The sequence below is a fragment of the Lepisosteus platostomus genome, chromosome 9 (assembly GCF_059453375.1).
Source record: "Lepisosteus platostomus isolate fLepPlt1 chromosome 9, fLepPlt1.hap1, whole genome shotgun sequence".
Taxonomy (NCBI): Eukaryota; Metazoa; Chordata; class Actinopteri; order Semionotiformes; family Lepisosteidae; genus Lepisosteus; species Lepisosteus platostomus.
Window position 1 is genome coordinate 56073627 of NC_142619.1, and position 17525 is coordinate 56091151.

Sequence of the window (17525 nt, forward strand, 5' to 3'; positions counted from 1 at the left end):
CGCTTCTCAAAACCTCTTGGAAATGTATCTTCTTAAATCATCTGTCTTCTTTAGGCAAATTTTCATTGAGGTGAAAAGTGCTGTCAAATGATACTGTAGATACATCGGCATGCTTTTAATGCCTGGCTAGGGTTAGGGTTACAAGAACCATAGAATTTTGCCCGAAGTTACACTTCTAGCTGCATTTGAAATGATAAAATGAAGAGAGTTTACCCATTAGAACAGGTATTCTTCACACTTTTCATCTGGCTCACTTTTTGGATCAAATCAATGAATGGGGCAATAGACAGAAAAGAGGCCAAAAGTGCCCGAAAACTAAAAGTGCAGATAGGAGCAAATTATCACTCATCCTAAAGATAACTGTGGGCCCGCAATCCAGCGCTAATAGTATAAAACTTCTAAATAGTGTGGGATCGCTAACCCTAACCCTAGCTAGGGTTTAAAAGCGCCCATTCCAGCAGGGTGTCTCAGAAGCCCTCCAATCATCCAATTTGAAATTTAACCTCAAACCAAAAAATATCAGTCTCAAACAATCCAAAAGCTTCTCAAAACCTCATGCAAATATATGTTCTTTAAAAATCTGTCTTCTTTAGGCAAATTTTCATTGAGGTGAAAAGTGCTGTCAAATGGTAAATACATCGACATGCTTTTAATGCCTGGCTAGGGTTAGGGTTACAAGAACCATAGAATTTTGCCCGAAGTTACACTTCTAGCTGCACTTGAAATGACAAAATGAAGAGAGTTTACCAATTAGAACAGGTATTCTTCACAGTTTTCATCTGGCTCACTTTTGGGATCAAATCAATGAATGGGGCAATAGACAGAAAAGAGGCCAAAACTGCCCGAAAACTAAAAGTGCAGATAGGAGCAAATTATCACTCATCCTAAAGATAACTGGGGGCCCGCAATCCAGCTCTGATAGTAAAAAACTTCTACGTAGTGTGGAATCGCTAACCCTAACCCTAGCTAGGGTTTAAAATTGCCCATTCCAGCAGGGTGTCTCAGAAGCCCTCCAATCATCCGATTTGAAATTTAACCTCAAACCAAAAAATATGAGTCTCAAACAATCCAAACGCTTCTCAAAACCTCTTGGAAATGTATCTTCTTAAATCATCTGTCTTCTTTAGGCAAATTTTCATTGAGGTGAAAAGTGCTGTCAAATGATACTGTAGATACATCGGCATGCTTTTAATGCCTGGCTAGGGTTAGGGTTACAAGAACCATAGAATTTTGCCCGAAGTTACACTTCTAGCTGCACTTGAAATGATAAAATGAAGAGAGTTTACCCATTAGAACAGGTATTCTTCACACTTTTCATCTGCCTATCTTTTGGGATCAAATCAATGAATGGGGCAATAGACAGAAAAGAGGCCAAAAGTGCCAGAAAACTAAAAGTGCAGATAGGAGCAAATTATCACTCATCCTAAAGATAACTGGGGGCCTGCAATGCAGTGCTGATAGTAAAAAACTTCTACGTAGTGTGGGATCGCTAATCCTAACCCTAGCTAGGGTTTAAAAGTGCCCATTCCTGCAGGGTGTCTCAGAAGCCCTCCAATCATCCGATTTGAAATTTAACCTCAAACCAAAAAATATGGGTCTCAAACAATCCAAACGCTTCTCAAAACCTCTTGGAAATGTATGTTCTTTAATAATCTGTCTTCTTTAGGCAAATTTTCATTGAGGTGAAAAGTGCTGTCAAATGGTATATACATCAGCATGCTTTTAATGCCTGGCTAGGGTTAGGGTTACAAGAACCATAGAACTTTTCCCGAAGTTACACTTCTAGCTGCACTTTAAATGACAAAATGAAGAGAGTTTACCCATTAGAACAGGTATTCTTCACACTTTTCATCTGGCTCACTTTTTGGATCAAATCAATGAATGGGGCAATAAACAGAAAAGAGGCCAAAAGTGCCCGAAAACTAAAAGTGCAGATAGGAGCAAATTATCACTCATCCTAAAGATAACTGTGGGCCCGCAATCCAGCGCTAATAGTATAAAACTTCTAAATAGTGTGGGATCGCTAACCCTAACCCTAGCTAGGGTTTAAAAGCGCCCATTCCAGCAGGGTGTCTCAGAAGCCCTCCAATCATCCAATTTGAAATTTAACCTCAAACCAAAAAATATCAGTCTCAAACAATCCAAAAGCTTCTCAAAACCTCATGCAAATATATGTTCTTTAAAAATCTGTCTTCTTTAGGCAAATTTTCATTGAGGTGAAAAGTGCTGTCAAATGGTAAATACATCGACATGCTTTTAATGCCTGGCTAGGGTTAGGGTTACAAGAACCATAGAATTTTGCCCGAAGTTACACTTCTAGCTGCACTTGAAATGACAAAATGAAGAGAGTTTACCAATTAGAACAGGTATTCTTCACAGTTTTCATCTGGCTCACTTTTGGGATCAAATCAATGAATGGGGCAATAGACAGAAAAGAGGCCAAAACTGCCCGAAAACTAAAAGTGCAGATAGGAGCAAATTATCACTCATCCTAAAGATAACTGGGGGCCCGCAATCCAGCGCTAATAGTATAAAACTTCTAAATAGTGTGGGATCGCTAACCCTAACCCTAGCTAGGGTTTAAAAGCGCCCATTCCAGCAGGGTGTCTCAGAAGCCCTCCAATCATCCAATTTGAAATTTAACCTCAAACCAAAAAATATCAGTCTCAAACAATCCAAAAGCTTCTCAAAACCTCATGCAAATATATGTTCTTTAAAAATCTGTCTTCTTTAGGCAAATTTTCATTGAGGTGAAAAGTGCTGTCAAATGGTAAATACATCGACATGCTTTTAATGCCTGGCTAGGGTTAGGGTTACAAGAACCATAGAATTTTGCCCGAAGTTACACTTCTAGCTGCACTTGAAATGACAAAATGAAGAGAGTTTACCAATTAGAACAGGTATTCTTCACAGTTTTCATCTGGCTCACTTTTGGGATCAAATCAATGAATGGGGCAATAGACAGAAAAGAGGCCAAAACTGCCCGAAAACTAAAAGTGCAGATAGGAGCAAATTATCACTCATCCTAAAGATAACTGGGGGCCCGCAATCCAGCTCTGATAGTAAAAAACTTCTACGTAGTGTGGAATCGCTAACCCTAACCCTAGCTAGGGTTTAAAATTGCCCATTCCAGCAGGGTGTCTCAGAAGCCCTCCAATCATCCGATTTGAAATTTAACCTCAAACCAAAAAATATGAGTCTCAAACAATCCAAACGCTTCTCAAAACCTCTTGGAAATGTATCTTCTTAAATCATCTGTCTTCTTTAGGCAAATTTTCATTGAGGTGAAAAGTGCTGTCAAATGATACTGTAGATACATCGGCATGCTTTTAATGCCTGGCTAGGGTTAGGGTTACAAGAACCATAGAATTTTGCCCGAAGTTACACTTCTAGCTGCACTTGAAATGATAAAATGAAGAGAGTTTACCCATTAGAACAGGTATTCTTCACACTTTTCATCTGCCTATCTTTTGGGATCAAATCAATGAATGGGGCAATAGACAGAAAAGAGGCCAAAAGTGCCCGAAAACTAAAAGTGCAGAAAGGAGCAAATTATCACTCATCCTAAAGATAACTGGGGGCCTGCAATGCAGTGCTGATAGTAAAAAACTTCTACGTAGTGTGGGATCGCTAACCCTAACCCTAGCTAGGGTTTAAAAGTGCCCATTCCTGCAGGGTGTCTCAGAAGCCCTCCAATCATCCGATTTGAAATTTAACCTCAAACCTAAAAATATCAGTCTCAAACAATCCAAACGCTTCTCAAAACCTCTTGGAAATGTATCTTCTTTAATAATCTGTCTTCTTTAGGCAAATTTTCATTGAGGTGAAAAGTGCTGTCAAATGGTAGATACATCGGCATGCTTTTAATGCCTGGCTAGGGTTAGGGTAACAAGAACCATAGAATTTTGCCCGAAGTAACACTTCTAGCTGCACTTTAAATGACAAAATGAAGAGAGTTTACCAATTAGAACAGGTATTCTTCACACTTTTCAGCTGGCTCACGTTTTGGATCAAATCAATGAATGGGGCAATAGACAGAAAAGAGGCCAAAAGTGCCCGAAAACTAAAAGTGCAGATAGGAGCAAATTATCACTCATCCTAAAGATAACTGTGGGCCCGCAATCCAGCGCTAATAGTATAAAACTTCTAAATAGTGTGGGATCGCTAACCCTAACCCTAGCTAGGGTTTAAAATTGCCCATTCCAGCAGGGTGTCTCAGAACCCCTCCAATCATCCGATTTGAAATTTAACCTCAAACCTAAAAATATCAGTCTCAAACAATCCGAACGCTTCTCAAAACCTCTTGGAAATGTATCTTCTTTAATAATCTGTCTTCTTTAGGCAAATTTTCATTGAGGTGAAAAGTGCTGTCAAATGGTAGATACATCGGCATGCTTTTAATGCCTGGCTAGGGTTAGGGTAACAAGAACCATAGAATTTTTCCCGAAGTTACACTTCTAGCTGCACTTTAAATGACAAAATGAAGAGAGTTTACCCATTAGAACAGGTATTCTTCACACTTTTCATCTGGCTCACGTTTTGGATCAAATCAATGAATGGGGCAATAGACAGAAAAGAGGCCAAAAGTGCCCGAAAACTAAAAGTGCAGATAGGAGCAAATTATCACTCATCCTAAAGATAACTGTGGGCCCGCAATCCAGCGCTAATAGTATAAAACTTCTAAATAGTGTGGGATCGCTAACCCTAACCCTAGCTAGGGTTTAAAAGCACCCATTCCAGCAGGGTGTCTCAGAAGCCCTCCAATCATCCGATTTGAAATTTAACCTCAAACCTAAAAATATCAGTCTCAAACAATCCAAACGCTTCTCAAAACCTCTTGGAAATGTATCTTCTTAAATCATCTGTCTTCTTTAGGCAAATTTTCATTGAGGTGAAAAGTGCTGTCAAATGATACTGTAGATACATCGGCATGCTTTTAATGCCTGGCTAGGGTTAGGGTTACAAGAACCATAGAATTTTGCCCGAAGTAACACTTCTAGCTGCATTTGAAATGATAAAATGAAGAGAGTTTACCCATTAGAACAGGTATTCTTCACACTTTTCATCTGCCTATCTTTTGGGATCAAATCAATGAATGGGGCAATAGACAGAAAAGAGGCCAAAAGTGCCAGAAAACTAAAAGTGCAGATAGGAGCAAATTATCACTCATCCTAAAGATAACTGGGGGCCTGCAATGCAGTGCTGATAGTAAAAAACTTCTACGTAGTGTGGGATCGCTAACCCTAACCCTAGCTAGGGTTTAAAAGTGCCCATTCCTGCAGGGTGTCTCAGAAGCCCTCCAATCATCCGATTTGAAATTTAACCTCAAACCTAAAAATATCAGTCTCAAACAATCCAAACGCTTCTCAAAACCTCTTGGAAATGTATGTTCTTTAATAATCTGTCTTCTTTAGGCAAATTTTCATTGAGGTGAAAAGTGCTGTCAAATGGTAGATACATCGGCATGCTTTTAATGCCTGGCTAGGGTTAGGGTAACAAGAACCATAGAATTTTGCCCGAAGTAACACTTCTAGCTGCACTTTAAATGACAAAATGAAGAGAGTTTACCCATTAGAACAGGTATTCTTCACACTTTTCATCTGCCTATCTTTTGGGATCAAATCAATGAATGGGGCAATAGACAGAAAAGAGGCCAAAAGTGCCAGAAAACTAAAAGTGCAGATAGGAGCAAATTATCACTCATCCTAAAGATAAATTGGGGCCTGCAATGCAGTGCTGATAGTAAAAAACTTCTACGTAGTGTGGGATCGCTAACCCTAACCCTAGCTAGGGTTTAAAAGTGCCCATTCCTGCAGGGTGTCTCAGAAGCCCTCCAATCATCCAATTTGAAATTTAACCTCAAACCTAAAAATATCAGTCTCAAACAATCCAAACGCTTCTCAAAACCTCTTGGAAATGTATCTTCTTTAATAATCTGTCTTCTTTAGGCAAATTTTCATTGAGGTGAAAAGTGCTGTCAAATGGTAGATACATCGGCATGCTTTTAATGCCTGGCTAGGGTTAGGGTAACAAGAACCATAGAATTTTGCCCGAAGTAACACTTCTAGCTGCACTTTAAATGACAAAATGAAGAGAGTTTACCCATTAGAACAGGTATTCTTCACACTTTTCATCTGGCTCACTTTTTGGATCAAATCAATGAATGGGGCAATAGACAGAAAAGAGGCCAAAAGTGCCCGAAAACTAAAAGTGCAGATAGGAGCAAATTATCACTCATCCTAAAGATAACTGTGGGCCCGCAATCCAGCGCTAATAGTATAAAACTTCTAAATAGTGTGGGATCGCTAACCCTAACCCTAGCTAGGGTTTAAAAGCGCCCATTCCAGCAGGGTGTCTCAGAAGCCCTCCAATCATCCAATTTGAAATTTAACCTCAAACCAAAAAATATCAGTCTCAAACAATCCAAAAGCTTCTCAAAACCTCATGCAAATATATGTTCTTTAAAAATCTGTCTTCTTTAGGCAAATTTTCATTGAGGTGAAAAGTGCTGTCAAATGGTAAATACATCGACATGCTTTTAATGCCTGGCTAGGGTTAGGGTTACAAGAACCATAGAATTTTGCCCGAAGTTACACTTCTAGCTGCACTTGAAATGACAAAATGAAGAGAGTTTACCAATTAGAACAGGTATTCTTCACAGTTTTCATCTGGCTCACTTTTGGGATCAAATCAATGAATGGGGCAATAGACAGAAAAGAGGCCAAAACTGCCCGAAAACTAAAAGTGCAGATAGGAGCAAATTATCACTCATCCTAAAGATAACTGGGGGCCCGCAATCCAGCTCTGATAGTAAAAAACTTCTACGTAGTGTGGAATCGCTAACCCTAACCCTAGCTAGGGTTTAAAATTGCCCATTCCAGCAGGGTGTCTCAGAAGCCCTCCAATCATCCGATTTGAAATTTAACCTCAAACCAAAAAATATGAGTCTCAAACAATCCAAACGCTTCTCAAAACCTCTTGGAAATGTATCTTCTTAAATCATCTGTCTTCTTTAGGCAAATTTTCATTGAGGTGAAAAGTGCTGTCAAATGATACTGTAGATACATCGGCATGCTTTTAATGCCTGGCTAGGGTTAGGGTTACAAGAACCATAGAATTTTGCCCGAAGTTACACTTCTAGCTGCATTTGAAATGATAAAATGAAGAGAGTTTACCCATTAGAACAGGTATTCTTCACACTTTTCATCTGCCTATCTTTTGGGATCAAATCAATGAATGGGGCAATAGACAGAAAAGAGGCCAAAAGTGCCAGAAAACTAAAAGTGCAGATAGGAGCAAATTATCACTCATCCTAAAGATAACTGGGGGCCTGCAATGCAGTGCTGATAGTAAAAAACTTCTACGTAGTGTGGGATCGCTAACCCTAACCCTAGCTAGGGTTTAAAAGTGCCCATTCCTGCAGGGTGTCTCAGAAGCCCTCCAATCATCCGATTTGAAATTTAACCTCAAACCTAAAAATATCAGTCTCAAACAATCCAAACGCTTCTCAAAACCTCTTGGAAATGTATCTTCTTTAATAATCTGTCTTCTTTAGGCAAATTTTCATTGAGGTGAAAAGTGCTGTCAAATGGTAGATACATCGGCATGCTTTTAATGCCTGGCTAGGGTTAGGGTAACAAGAACCATAGAATTTTGCCCGAAGTAACACTTCTAGCTGCACTTTAAATGACAAAATGAAGAGAGTTTACCCATTAGAACAGGTATTCTTCACACTTTTCATCTGGCTCACTTTTGGGATCAAATCAATGAATGGGGCAATAGACAGAAAAGAGGCCAAAACTGCCCAAAAACTAAAAGTGCAGATAGGAGCAAATTATCACTCATCCTAAAGATAACTGGGGACCCGCAATCCAGCGCTGATAGTAAAAAACTTCTACGTAGTGTGGGATCACTAACCCTAACCCTAGCTAGGGTTTAAAAGTGCCCATTCCAGCAGGGTGTCTCAGAAGCCCTCCAATCATCCGATTTGAAATTTAACCTCAAATCAAAAAATATGGGTCTCAAACAATGCAAACGCTTCTCAAAACTTCTTGGAAATGTATGTTCTTTAATAATCTGTTTTCCTTAGGCAAATTTTCATTGAGGTGAAAAGTGCTTGTAAATGGTAAAACATCGGCATGCTTTTAATGCCTGGCTAGGGTTAGGGTTACAAGAACCATAGAATTTTGCCCGAAGTTACACTTCTAGCTGCACTTTAAATGACAAAATGAAGAGAGTTTACCCATTAGAACAGGTATTCTTCACACTTTTCATCTGGCTCACTTTTGGGATCAAAAGAATGAATGGGGCAATAGACAGAAAAGAGGCCAAAAGTGCCCGAAAACTAAAAGTGCAGATAGGAGCAAACTGTCACTCATCCTAAAGATAACTGTGGGCCCGCAATCCAGCGCTAATAGTATAAAACTTCTACATAGTGTGGGATCGCTAACCCTAACCCTAGCTAGGGTTTAAAATAGCCCATTCCAGCAGGGTGTCTCAGAAGCCCTCCAATCATCCGATTTGAAATTTAACCTCAAACCTAAAAATATCAGTCTCAAACAATCCAAAAGCTTCTCAAAACCTCATGGAAATGTATGTTCTTTAAAAATCTGTCTTCTTTAGGCAAATTTTCATTGAGGTGAAAAGTGCTGTCAAATGGTAAATACATCGACATGCTTTTAATGCCTGGCTAGGGTTAGGGTTACAAGAACCATAGAATTTTGCCCGAAGTTACACTTCTAGCTGCACTTGAAATGACAAAATGAAGAGAGTTTACCAATTAGAACAGGTATTCTTCACAGTTTTCAATTGGGTCACTTTTGGGATCAAATCAATGAATGGGGCAATAGACAGAAAAGAGGCCAAAACTGCCCGAAAACTAAAAGTGCAGATAGGAGCAAATTATCACTCATCCTAAAGATAACTGGGGGCCCGCAATCCAGCTCTGATAGTAAAAAACTTCTACGTAGTGTGGAATCGCTAACCCTAACCCTAGCTGGGGTTTAAAATTGCCCATTCCAGCAGGGTGTCTCAGAAGCCCTCCAATCATCCGATTTGAAATTTAACCTCGAACCAAAAAATATGGGTCTCAAACAATCCAAACGCTTCTCAAAACCTCTTGGAAATGTATGTTCTTTAATAATCTGTCTTCTTTAGGCAAATTTTCATTGAGGTGAAAAGTGCTGTCAAATGGTATATACATCAGCATGCTTTTAATGCCTGGCTAGGGTTAGGGTTACAAGAACCATAGAATTTTTCCCGAAGTTACACTTCTAGCTGCACTTTAAATGACAAAATGAAGAGAGTTTACCCATTAGAACAGGTATTCTTCACACTTTTCATCTGGCTCACTTTTGTGATCAAATCAATGAATGGGGCAATAGACAGAAAGGTGGCCAAAAGTGCCCGAAAACTAAAAGTGCAGATAGGAGCAAATTATCACTCATCCTAAAGATAACTGGGGGCCCGCAATCCAGCTCTGATAGTAAAAAACTTCTACGTAGTGTGGAATCGCTAACCCTAACCCTAGCTAGGGTTTAAAATTGCCCATTCCAGCAGGGTGTCTCAGAAGCCCTCCAATCATCCGATTTGAAATTTAACCTCAAACCTAAAAATATCAGTCTCAAACAATCCAAACGCTTCTCAAAACCTCTTGGAAATGTATCTTCTTTAATAATCTGTCTTCTTTAGGCAAATTTTCATTGAGGTGAAAAGTGCTGTCAAATGGTAGATACATCGGCATGCTTTTAATGCCTGGCTAGGATTAGGGTAACAAGAACCATAGAATTTTGCCCGAAGTAACACTTCTAGCTGCACTTTAAATGACAAAATGAAGAGAGTTTACCCATTAGAACAGGTATTCTTCACACTTTTCATCTGGCTCACTTTTTGGATCAAATCAATGAATGGGGCAATAGACAGAAAAGAGGCCAAAAGTGCCCGAAAACTAAAAGTGCAGATAGGAGCAAATTATCACTCATCCTAAAGATAACTGTGGGCCCGCAATCCAGCGCTAATAGTATAAAACTTCTAAATAGTGTGGGATCGCTAACCCTAACCCAAGCTAGGGTTTAAAAGCACCCATTCCAGCAGGGTGTCTCAGAACCCCTCCAATCATCCGATTTGAAATTTAACCTCAAACCTAAAAATATCAGTCTCAAACAATCCGAACGCTTCTCAAAACCTCTTGGAAATGTATCTTCTTTAATAATCTGTCTTCTTTAGGCAAATTTTCATTGAGGTGAAAAGTGCTGTCAAATGGTAGATACATCGGCATGCTTTTAATGCCTGGCTAGGGTTAGGGTAACAAGAACCATAGAATTTTTCCCGAAGTTACACTTCTAGCTGCACTTTAAATGACAAAATGAAGAGAGTTTACCCATTAGAACAGGTATTCTTCACACTTTTCATCTGCCTATCTTTTGGATCAAATCAATGAATGGGGCAGTAGACAGAAAAGAGGCCAAAAGTGCCAGAAAACTAAAAGTGCAGATAGGAGCAAATTATCACTCATCCTAAAGATAACTGGGGGCCCGCAATCCAGCGCTGATAGTAAAAAACTTCTACGTAGTGTGGGATCGCTAACCCTAACCCTAGCTAGGGTTTAAAAGTGCCCATTCCTGCAGGGTGTCTCAGAAGCCCTCCAATCATCCTATTTGAAATTTAACCTCAAACCAAAAAATATGGGTCTCAAACAATCCAAACGCTTCTCAAAACCTCTTGGAAATGTATGTTCTTTAATAATCTGTCTTCTTTAGGCAAATTTTCATTGAGGTGAAAAGTGCTGTCAAATGGTATATACATCAGCATGCTTTTAATGCCTGGCTAGGGTTAGGGTTACAAGAACCATAGAACTTTTCCCGAAGTTACACTTCTAGCTGCACTTTAAATGACAAAATGAAGCGAGTTTACCCATTAGAACAGGTATTCTTCACACTTTTCATCTGGCTCACGTTTTGGATCAAATCAATGAATGGGGCAATAGACAGAAAGGTGGCCAAAAGTGCCCGAAAACTAAAAGTGCAGATAGGAGCAAATTATCACTCATCCTAAAGATAACTGGGGGCCCGCAATCCAGCTCTGATAGTAAAAAACTTCTACGTAGTGTGGAATCGCTAACCCTAACCCTAGCTAGGGTTTAAAATTGCCCATTCCAGCAGGGTGTCTCAGAAGCCCTCCAATCATCCGATTTGAAATTTAACCTCAAACCTAAAAATATCAGTCTCAAACAATCCAAACGCTTCTCAAAACCTCTTGGAAATGTATCTTCTTTAATAATCTGTCTTCTTTAGGCAAATTTTCATTGAGGTGAAAAGTGCTGTCAAATGGTAGATACATCGGCATGCTTTTAATGCCTGGCTAGGGTTAGGGTAACAAGAACCATAGAATTTTGCCCGAAGTAACACTTCTAGCTGCACTTGAAATGACAAAATGAAGAGAGTTTACCCATTAGAACAGGTATTCTTCACACTTTTCATCTGGCTCACTTTTTGGATCAAATCAATGAATGGGGCAATAGACAGAAAAGAGGCCAAAAGTGCCCGAAAACTAAAAGTGCAGATAGGAGCAAATTATCACTCATCCTAAAGATAACTGTGGGCCCGCAATCCAGCGCTAATAGTATAAAACTTCTAAATAGTGTGGGATCGCTAACCCTAACCCTAGCTAGGGTTTAAAAGCACCCATTCCAGCAGGGTGTCTCAGAACCCCTCCAATCATCCGATTTGAAATTTAACCTCAAACCTAAAAATATCAGTCTCAAACAATCCGAACGCTTCTCAAAACCTCTTGGAAATGTATCTTCTTTAATAATCTGTCTTCTTTAGGCAAATTTTCATTGAGGTGAAAAGTGCTGTCAAATGGTAGATACATCGGCATGCTTTTAATGCCTGGCTAGGGTTAGGGTAACAAGAACCATAGAATTTTTCCCGAAGTTACACTTCTAGCTGCACTTTAAATGACAAAATGAAGAGAGTTTACCCATTAGAACAGGTATTCTTCACACTTTTCATCTGGCTCACGTTTTGGATCAAATCAATGAATGGGGCAATAGACAGAAAAGAGGCCAAAAGTGCCCGAAAACTAAAAGTGCAGATAGGAGCAAATTATCACTCATCCTAAAGATAACTGTGGGCCCGCAATCCAGCGCTAATAGTATAAAACTTCTAAATAGTGTGGGATCGCTAACCCTAACCCTAGCTAGGGTTTAAAAGCGCCCATTCCAGCAGGGTGTCTCAGAAGCCCTCCAATCATCCAATTTGAAATTTAACCTCAAACCAAAAAATATCAGTCTCAAACAATCCAAAAGCTTCTCAAAACCTCATGCAAATATATGTTCTTTAAAAATCTGTCTTCTTTAGGCAAATTTTCATTGAGGTGAAAAGTGCTGTCAAATGGTAGATACATCGGCATGCTTTTAATGCCTGGCTAGGGTTAGGGTAACAAGAACCATAGAATTTTGCCCGAAGTAACACTTCTAGCTGCACTTTAAATGACAAAATGAAGAGAGTTTACCCATTAGAACAGGTATTCTTCACACTTTTCATCTGGCTCACTTTTGGGATCAAATCAATGAATGGGGCAATAGACAGAAAAGAGGCCAAAACTGCCCAAAAACTAAAAGTGCAGATAGGAGCAAATTATCACTCATCCTAAAGATAACTGGGGACCCGCAATCCAGCGCTGATAGTAAAAAACTTCTACGTAGTGTGGGATCACTAACCCTAACCCTAGCTAGGGTTTAAAAGTGCCCATTCCAGCAGGGTGTCTCAGAAGCCCTCCAATCATCCGATTTGAAATTTAACCTCAAATCAAAAAATATGGGTCTCAAACAATGCAAACGCTTCTCAAAACTTCTTGGAAATGTATGTTCTTTAATAATCTGTTTTCCTTAGGCAAATTTTCATTGAGGTGAAAAGTGCTTGTAAATGGTAAAACATCGGCATGCTTTTAATGCCTGGCTAGGGTTAGGGTTACAAGAACCATAGAATTTTGCCCGAAGTTACACTTCTAGCTGCACTTGAAATGACAAAATAAAGAGAGTTTACCCATTAGAACAGGTATTCTTCACACTTTTCATCTGGCTCACTTTTGGGATCAAATCAATGAATGGGGCAATAGACAGAAAAGAGGCCAAAACTGCCCAAAAACTAAAAGTGCAGATAGGAGCAAATTATCACTCATCCTAAAGATAACTGGGGACCCGCAATCCAGCGCTGATAGTAAAAAACTTCTACATAGTGTGGAATCACTAACCCTAACCCTAGCTGGGGTTTAAAAGTGCCCATTCCAGCAGGGTGTCTCAGAAGCCCTCCAATCATCCGATTTGAAATTTAACCTCAAACCTAAAAATATCAGTCTCAAACAATCCAAACGCTTCTCAAAACCACTTGGAAATGTATCTTCTTTAATCATCTGTCTTCTTTAGGCAAATTTTCATTGAGGTGAAAAGTGCTGTCAAATGGTAGATACATCAGCATGCTTTTAATGCCTGGCTAGGGTTAGGGTTACAAGAACCATAGAATTTTTCCCGAAGTTACACTTCTAGCTGCACTTGAAATTACAAAATGAAGAGAGTTTACCCATTAGAACAGGTATTCTTCACACTTTTCATCTGGCTCACTTTTGGGATCAAATGAATGAGTGGGGCAATAGACAGAAAAGAGGCCAAAAGTGCCCGAAAACTAAAAGTGCAGATAGGAGCAAACTATCACTCATCCTAAAGATAACTGTGGGCCCGCAATCCAGCGCTAATAGTATAAAACTTCTACATAGTGTGGGATCGCTAACCCTAACCCTAGCTAGGGTTTAAAATAGCCCATTCCAGCAGGGTGTCTCAGAAGCCCTCCAATCATCCAATTTGAAATTTAACCTCAAACCAAAAAATATCAGTCTCAAACAATCCAAAAGCTTCTCAAAACCTCATGGAAATGTATGTTCTTTAAAAATCTGTCTTCTTTAGGCAAATTTTTATTGAGGTGAAAAGTGCTGTCAAATGGTAAATACATCGACATGCTTTTAATGCCTGGCTAGGGTTAGGGTTACAAGAACCATAGAATTTTGCCCGAAGTTACACTTCTAGCTGCACTTGAAATGACAAAATGAAGAGAGTTTACCAATTAGAACAGGTATTCTTCTCAGTTTTCATCTGGCTCACTTTTGGGATCAAATCAATGAATGGGGCAATAGACAGAAAAGAGGCCAAATCTGCCCGAAAACTAAAAGTGCAGATAGGAGCAAATTATCACTCATCCTAAAGATAACTGGGGGCCCGCAATCCAGCTCTGATAGTAAAAAACTTCTACGTAGTGTGGAATCGCTAACCCTAACCCTAGCTAGGGTTTAAAAGTGCCCATTCCAGCAGGGTGTCTCAGAAGCCCTCCAATCATCCGATTTGAAATTTAACCTCAAACCAAAAAATATGAGTCTCAAACAATCCAAACGCTTCTCAAAACCTCTTGGAAATGTATCTTCTTAAATCATCTGTCTTCTTTAGGGAAATTTTCATTGAGGTGAAAAGTGCTGTCAAATGATACTGTAGATACATCGGCATGCTTTTAATGCCTGGCTAGGGTTAGGGTAACAAGAACCATAGAATTTTGCCCGAAGTAACACTTCTAGCTGCACTTTAAATGACAAAATGAAGAGAGTTTACCCATTAGAACAGGTATTCTTCACAGTTTTCAATTGGCTCACTTTTGGGATCAAATCAATGAATGGGGCAATAGACAGAAAAGAGGCCAAAACTGCCCGAAAACTAAAAGTGCAGATAGGAGCAAATTATCACTCATCCTAAAGATAACTGGGGGCCCGCAATCCAGCTCTGATAGTAAAAAACTTCTACGTAGTGTGGAATCGCTAACCCTAACCCTAGCTGGGGTTTAAAATTGCCCATTCCAGCAGGGTGTCTCAGAAGCCCTCCAATCATCCGATTTGAAATTTAACCTCAAACCAAAAAATATGGGTCTCAAACAATCCAAACGCTTCTCAAAACCTCTTGGAAATGTATGTTCTTTAATAATCTGTCTTCTTTAGACAAATTTTCATTGAGGTGAAAAGTGCTGTCAAATGGTATATACATCAGCATGCTTTTAATGCCTGGCTAGGGTTAGGGTTACAAGAACCATAGAATTTTTCCCGAAGTTACACTTCTAGCTGCACTTTAAATGACAAAATGAAGAGAGTTTACCCATTAGAACAGGTATTCTTCACACTTTTCATCTGGCTCACTTTTTGGATCAAATCAATGAATGGGGCAATAGACAGAAAAGAGGCCAAAAGTGCCCGAAAATTAAAAGTGCAGATAGGAGCAAATTATCACTCATCCTAAAGATAACTGTGGGCCCGCAATCCAGCGCTAATAGTATAAAACTTCTAAATAGTGTGGGATCGCTAACCCTAACCCTAGCTAGGGTTTAAAAGCGCCCATTCCAGCAGGGTGTCTCAGAAGCCCTCCAATCATCCAATTTGAAATTTAACCTCAAACCAAAAAATATCAGTCTCAAACAATCCAAAAGCTTCTCAAAACCTCATGCAAATATATGTTCTTTAAAAATCTGTCTTCTTTAGGCAAATTTTCATTGAGGTGAAAAGTGCTGTCAAATGGTAAATACATCGACATGCTTTTAATGCCTGGCTAAGGGTTAGGGTTACAAGAACCATAGAATTTTGCCCGAAGTTACACTTCTAGCTGCACTTGAAATGACAAAATGAAGAGAGTTTACCAATTAGAACAGGTATTCTTCACAGTTTTCATCTGGCTCACTTTTGGGATCAAATCAATGAATGGGGCAATAGACAGAAAAGAGGCCAAAACTGCCCGAAAACTAAAAGTGCAGATAGGAGCAAATTATCACTCATCCTAAAGATAACTGGGGGCCCGCAATCCAGCTCTGATAGTAAAAAACTTCTACGTAGTGTGGAATCGCTAACCCTAACCCTAGCTAGGGTTTAAAATTGCCCATTCCAGCAGGGTGTCTCAGAAGCCCTCCAATCATCCGATTTGAAATTTAACCTCAAACCAAAAAATATGAGTCTCAAACAATCCAAACGCTTCTCAAAACCTCTTGGAAATGTATCTTCTTAAATCATCTGTCTTCTTTAGGCAAATTTTCATTGAGGTGAAAAGTGCTGTCAAATGATACTGTAGATACATTGGCATGCTTTTAATGCCTGGCTAGGGTTAGGGTTACAAGAACCATAGAATTTTGCCCGAAGTTACACTTCTAGCTGCACTTTAAATGACAAAATGAAGAGAGTTTACCCATTAGAACAGGTATTCTTCACACTTTTCATCTGGCTCACTTTTGGGATCAAAAGAATGAATGGGGCAATAGACAGAAAAGAGGCCAAAAGTGCCCGAAAACTAAAAGTGCAGATAGGAGCAAACTGTCACTCATCCTAAAGATAACTGTGGGCCCGCAATCCAGCGCTAATAGTATAAAACTTCTACATAGTGTGGGATCGCTAACCCTAACCCTAGCTAGGGTTTAAAATAGCCCATTCCAGCAGGGTGTCTCAGAAGCCCTCCAATCATCCGATTTGAAATTTAACCTCAAACCTAAAAATATCAGTCTCAAACAATCCAAAAGCTTCTCAAAACCTCATGGAAATGTATGTTCTTTAAAAATCTGTCTTCTTTAGGCAAATTTTCATTGAGGTGAAAAGTGCTGTCAAATGGTAAATACATCGACATGCTTTTAATGCCTGGCTAGGGTTAGGGTTACAAGAACCATAGAATTTTGCCCGAAGTTACACTTCTAGCTGCACTTGAAATGACAAAATGAAGAGAGTTTACCAATTAGAACAGGTATTCTTCACACTTTTCATCTGGCTCACTTTTGTGATCAAATCAATGAATGGGGCAATAGACAGAAAGGTGGCCAAAAGTGCCCGAAAACTAAAAGTGCAGATAGGAGCAAATTATCACTCATCCTAAAGATAACTGGGGGCCCGCAATCCAGCTCTGATAGTAAAAAACTTCTACGTAGTGTGGAATCGCTAACCCTAACCCTAGCTGGGGTTTAAAATTGCCCATTCCAGCAGGGTGTCTCAGAAGCCCTCCAATCATCCGATTTGAAATTTAACCTCAAACCTAAAAATATCAGTCTCAAACAATCCAAACGCTTCTCAAAACCTCTTGGAAATGTATCTTCTTTAATAATCTGTCTTCTTTAGGCAAATTTTCATTGAGGTGAAAAGTGCTGTCAAATGGTAGATACATCGGCATGCTTTTAATGCCTGGCTAGGGTTAGGGTAACAAGAACCATAGAATTTTGCCCGAAGTAACACTTCTAGCTGCACTTTAAATGACAAAATGAAGAGAGTTTACCCATTAGAACAGGTATTCTTCACAGTTTTCATCTGGCTCACTTTTGGGATCAAATCAATGAATGGGGCAATAGACAGAAAAGAGGCCAAAACTGCCCGAAAACTAAAAGTGCAGATAGGAGCAAATTATCACTCATCCTAAAGATAACTGGGGGCCCGCAATCCAGCTCTGATAGTAAAAAACTTCTACGTAGTGT